This window comes from Microtus pennsylvanicus, chromosome 6 (assembly GCF_037038515.1).
Source record: "Microtus pennsylvanicus isolate mMicPen1 chromosome 6, mMicPen1.hap1, whole genome shotgun sequence".
NCBI classification, from domain to species: domain Eukaryota; kingdom Metazoa; phylum Chordata; class Mammalia; order Rodentia; family Cricetidae; genus Microtus; species Microtus pennsylvanicus.
Window position 1 is genome coordinate 56272416 of NC_134584.1, and position 6000 is coordinate 56278415.

Sequence of the window (6000 nt, forward strand, 5' to 3'; positions counted from 1 at the left end):
TTTGTGGGGCTGGAGAAGGTTCAGGGACTTAGAGCACTGGCTGTTCCTGCAGAGGACCTGGGTTCAGTCCCACACAGCTGCTCACAAGCGACTGATACTCCAGTTCCCAGGAATTCCTACTCCTTCTTATGGCCAGTGTGGACATGCACACATTACATGCAGGTGAGCACTATACAAAATAAAAATAAATCTAAAAAGGCAATTTTGTTATAGGCATTACTTGGGACAAAAGAATTATTTTGTAGAGATGATGATACTCCAAACTCTTCTCGGACACAAAAGTACATCCATAAAGTAATTAAATCTGAGACAAGATCATGTCCTAAGGCCTGGATGATACAATGCAGTATCATCCAGGACGGCACCCTCCCTCCGGACAGTACCATTTCAGTTCCCGGCAGTTACCGTCCAGTAGGAGAAGTGAAGAGCACAGGAGGCCACTTCCTTCTCACCTGCTTTCTTTAATAAGAGAAATGCACAAAGATGAACAAAGGTTCAGAAACAGCTGAGCACATAGTTTCATAAGAGAAATGTGAGTATTAGGTAAGAATATAAGTAAGTTAAAAAGAGAGAGGGGGATTCAGACACGGTGGCCGAGGAGTTTACTGAACTCAAATGGTGGCAGGACATCACCGCAGCTTGACCTGGCCACTGTGCTGAAGCTGGGGTTGGGAAAACATCAGCTAAGGTGAATACAGCAAAGAATTACAGGGCTGAAGTAGAGTTGATCTAGACAGTGAAAAGAGGAAAAGAAGAAACAGATAGGAAAAATCAGATGGAAATTCTAGGGGTCCTGGCACAATCTAAACACGTAGAATAAAGTAAAGGAGTCAGAGGGAAGACTGCCGGTCCTGTGTAAGCACGTTTCTGGTTCTGCTGGTGATAAAAATCCAGCAGTTCCAGCAGGGTCTAAGTATTTGGTCTAGATTTGGGAAGAATATCTAGAAGAGCAACAGAGAAATATTACTGTGGAAAGGAAGTTACAAAACATGCAAATTTTTCAATACTGTTTAAAAAAGAAGCATGAAACACTTAAGGATCCTGACCTCCTCTGCGGAGCAGGGTCTGCGGAAAGTGAAGTTACTAAGAAGTAACTGGGTTAAGGTGTAGGAAATGGAGGACAGATTTGAGGCTCTGTGCTCCTCTTCTGGCTCCCCTGTCAAGGCCAGAAACCACTAAAGGGGGCTGGACGGCAGAAGTGAAACTAGTGGATAAAACCTATAAGTGCAGAGGAGGTAGAAGCTCACTCAAAAATGAGGTCAGAGGTGTTTGGTTGGGGACTTCACCCCAGCTCCTGGCATCCATTTTGGAATGTTGGGTAGAAAGCACCATTTCAAGCCCCTTTCCCTAAGAGTTGCCAAACTCCACCTCCGGGAAAGACCACCAATCACATCTCCACAGGGAGGGTCAAGAGAACTCTCACAGGCTATTTAAACTGCCCCCTAGAGAACCAACAAGTACTCTTTCCGGTTCTTCAGGGTCCCCCTGGTTCTCCATCCCCTTCTCTGTGGTGTTTTTTTAGAGGGCCACCCAGGAGCACTGGCATCCATTAAATTGGGTTTCTTTTAATTTGGTCTGATTTGGATTATTGTGTTGGCCTAGAGTCTTACTAAACTTAAAGAGGAAGCAGGGCTTCTTCTTGGCTGAGTGGACAGAGAACACCTACTCAGAGATACGCTTTTATAGAAAAGGTGGGAAATGGAGATTGAGCTAAGAAGTCAGAGCTCAAGGTGACTCAGCAGTGTCATCTGAGGAAGGCAGACACAAGTTAGGGCCATAACTAAGAATAGATACACTTTCAAGTGCAGGAGACAAGAGCCAAAGGGAGGCCAGGGGCCTTTCAGCAGGGGTCGCAGCTGAACAGCATTAAACTGCTGTGAGGGTCTGCACTTCAGGGTGCTCCTATGCATTTGTTTCCCCAGAGACACTGACGCAGCAAAGTGGGTACTGGCATCTGCTTTATAGACCAGGAGACTGAAGCATGAAGGTGCTACCTGCCAACAGAAACTCCATTCTAACCTAACAGGAACACCCTAAAATTAACTGTTTTGACAGTCATATATTCAAGCATCTCCAAGGTCTCATGTTCATGCTCAGTACACCCCCAAATGCATTGTCCAGATGAAAGAATGACTCAACCTGCAGAGTCAAGACAGGAATCTCCAGTGCCCACACTGTCACACCGAATGAAGGCAAAGTGGCCACCATCTGCTCTCATTACTCATAATTTGAGCAAAAGTCACAGCATCTGATGCAACGGGGACTTTTTCACAACTAGAAAGTCACCTATTATTAAAAAAATTGGTACACTTATGATCACATGGTATATACTTCAAGCCATTCAGAATAAAGTGGAGATAAAAAATATGGTGGCTAAAAGGCTGGGAATTTTTGGTCCAATTGTAAAAGAAAAGCAAAAATAAATAAATAAACACAAACATTCATCTTTCCACCTAATACAGACAAAAAAATGGCATTTTAAGATAGACAATGTGTGTGGTCTACGGAAAACATAGGCACAAAATAATACACAGCTTGAATTTCTCAAGAGGCCTGGCTCAGGATTCTGCTCTTCCTGTGAGACTCTGGAACAGTGGGAGCAGGGGCTGTCTCTGACTCTGTTGCCTGCTTTTGGGACCCTTCTCTCCTACTGGATGGCTTCTTCCAGCCTTGATAGGAGGAGGTGCCTAGTCTTACTGCAACTTGATATACCATGGCTGGCTGATACCCACTGGAGCCCCGCCTGTATCTGAAGAGAAACAGAGGAGGAGTGGATGGGGTGGGGGGGACAGCTGTGAGGAGAGGATGGAGGGGAATCTTTGGTTGATATGTAAAAACAAAACAAAGAAATAAGCAAACACAAGTAAATAAACAAAAGGGCTGTCAGCTGTTAACTGAAGCCCTCAACAAGGAGGAAACAAAGTGGATGACTAACTTTGGGGTCCTCTTTGCTGCTAACACTACACAGGCAGTAAAGTCTACAATTTTCCAATTTTATAAAACCATGTAAGAATAACCTTCTGTAATTACATCTGTCATTTATAAAACACTGATTTTCCTCTCTGGGTTGTACTGTCAGAATCTGAAGCTCTTTATTTAAAATTATATTTTAAGTTTTTTAGAGTAGAAAATGAGAATATGAGAACCTACCATGTTTTAGTAATCCACATTTAATAACTCAAAGTCTCTACAAGTTTTTATGAATTTCTGAAAACAGAAAACTTAAATTCTGTTATATAAGTAAGAATTCAATTTTAAAGGAAGTTTTACCGTTTGCAAGAATATTTAAAATAAAAAAGATAAACACTAGAAGCATTTTAAATATACTTATTTTTAACAATGAATATGGGTTTGGAAGGCCTGCTTGAGTGCAATCATTTTCATTTCTGGTTACTCAGAAAACATACTCAAAATTTAGATTCACAGAGTTAACAAGTAAATTCTTTTTTAAATACGGGGTTAGGAAGAAACATAATTTATCGAATAGCGACATTTGATTGTCACGATTCTAGACACATGGAAAAAGATGTGGTCACACTGACACTGCACCACTATTCTAGACACATGGAAAGAGAGGAGGTCACACTGACGCTGCACGGCTACTCTAGACACATGGAAAGAGAGGAGGTCACACTGACACTGCATGGCTATTCTAGACACATGGAAAGGGATGTGGTCACACTGACACTGCATGGCTATTCTAGACACATGGAAAGAGAGGAGGTCACACTGACGCTGCACGGCTACTCTAGACACATGGAAAGAGAGGAGGTCACACTGATGCTGCACGGCTACTCTAGACACATGGAAAGAGAGGAGGTCACACTGACACTGCACGGCTACTCTAGACACATGGAAAGAGAGGAGGTCACACTGATGCTGCACGGGCTTTCTAGACACATGGAAAGAGAGGAGGTCACACTGACGCTGCACGGCTACTCTAGACACATGGAAAGAGAGGAGGTCACACTGATGCTGCACGGGCTTTCTAGACAGTTGTGTGATCATTTTCACTAATGAGGTGAAGATCTAAGATCAGAAATCTAAGATCTAATATCAGATCTGAATTTTATACTAGTAACTTCATTTACAATTTAAGCTTTCATATTTTCATAGTAACTGGCAAAAAGTTCAATCACAATCATTCAATTCAAATACATAAATACACAAATTATTCTTGCATTTGCTCTAAAATAAATGTCTCTTGCTAAAATAATGTGTAACTTTGAAAACATTTTGTTATCAATCACATTTATTAATAAATATTTTTAAAGATCATGTTGGAATCAGTATCTTATATATCTCTATTTGTAGTCCTGTGCTCAGTGCCATTTCTGAGGCTTCCTTTCATGTTCCTTTTAGCAAAAAGTCAATCTTGAAACAGTCTACTCCAAAAATCTCATGAGCAGATGAATAAAAAGTGGCTCTGAGGGCTGGAGAGATGGCTCAGAGGTTAAGAGCATTGCCTGCTCTTCCAAAGGTCCTGAGTTCAATTCCCAGCAACCACATGGTGGCTCATAACCATCTGTAATGGGGTCTGGTGCCCTCTTCTGGCCTGCAGCATACACACAGACAGAATATTGTATACATAATAAGTAAATATTAAAATAAAAAATACAAATGCTTTTAGGCAAAAAAAAGTGGCTCTGACTTCTTTGTAGAATTGGATGATTAGGGAAGATTATGGAAAATCAAAGCCTCAAGAAGAAAGAAGATAATTTATCCAGTTTTAGTTGTGACAGTGTTGACTGAAGCTTTTGTCCCACCCAGTACCACAGCTGTTCACTCTCAGAGAAACACACATAGGCTTATATTAATTATAAACTGTTTGGTCTATTAGCTTAGGATTATTACTGACTAGCTCTTACAACAGAAATTAACCCATAATTCTTATCTATGTTTAGCCACGTGGCTTAGTACCTTACTCAGTGAAGCATTCTCATCTTACTTCCTCTGTGTCTGGCTGCTGACTGCGTCTCTGCCTGTCCTCTTCACAGAATTCTCTTAGTCTGGTTGCCCCACCTATTCTTCCTGCCTAGCTACTGGCCAATCAGAGTTTTATTAAACCAATCCAAGTGATAAATCTTTACAGTGTACAAAACCATTATCCTACAGCATGACAGTATTCAAAGTGTCTTCTTCAGTTTCTTAGCTTTCTAACAAAACATTCAACTCTCAAAAGTATTTATTCTTAAATGGAAAAAGTTCCAAGAAGATGTATCATTCAGTTACAGCGCATGCGTGACCTCGTACCTTCAGTTAGAGCACATGCATGACCTCGTACCTTCAGTTAGAGCACATGCGTGACCTCGTACCTTCAGTTAGAGCACATGTGTGACCTCGTACCTTCAGTTAGAGCACATGCGTGACCTCGTACCTTCAGTTAGAGCACATGCGTGACCTCGTACCTTCAGTTACAGCGCATGCGTGACCTCGTACCTTCAGTTAGAGCACATGCGTGACCTCGTACCTTCAGTTACAGCGCATGCGTGACCTCGTACCTTCAGTTAGAGCGCATGCGTGACCTCGTACCTTCAGTTAGAGCACATGCGTGACCTCGTACCTTCAGTTAGAGCACATGCGTGACCTCGTACCTTCAGTTAGAGCACATGCGTGACCTCGTACCTTCAGTTAGAGCGCATGCGTGACCTCGTACCTTCAGTTACAGCGCATGCGTGACCTCGTACCTTCAGTTAGAGCACATGCGTGACCTCGTACCTTCAGTTACAGCGCATGCATGACCTCGTACCTTCAGTTACAGCGCATGCGTGACCTCGTACCTTCAGTTACAGCGCATGCGTGACCTCGTACCTTCAGTTAGAGCACATGCGTGACCTCGTACCTTCAGTTACAGCACATGCGTGACCTCGTACCTTCAGTTACAGCACAAGCGTGACCTCGTACCTTCAGTTACAGCGCATGCGTGACCTCGTACCTTCAGTTACAGCGCATGCGTGACCTCGTACCTTCAGTTAGAGCACATGCGTGACCTCGTACCTT

General features: G+C 42.7%; 1 protein-coding gene across 1 annotated transcript in view; it reads right to left on the reverse strand.

Moving 5' to 3' along the window:
* Window positions 1-6000, reverse strand: part of Ap3b1 (adaptor related protein complex 3 subunit beta 1) — a 201235-nt gene that overhangs the window by 70767 nt on the left and 124468 nt on the right. The window lies entirely within an intron of this gene.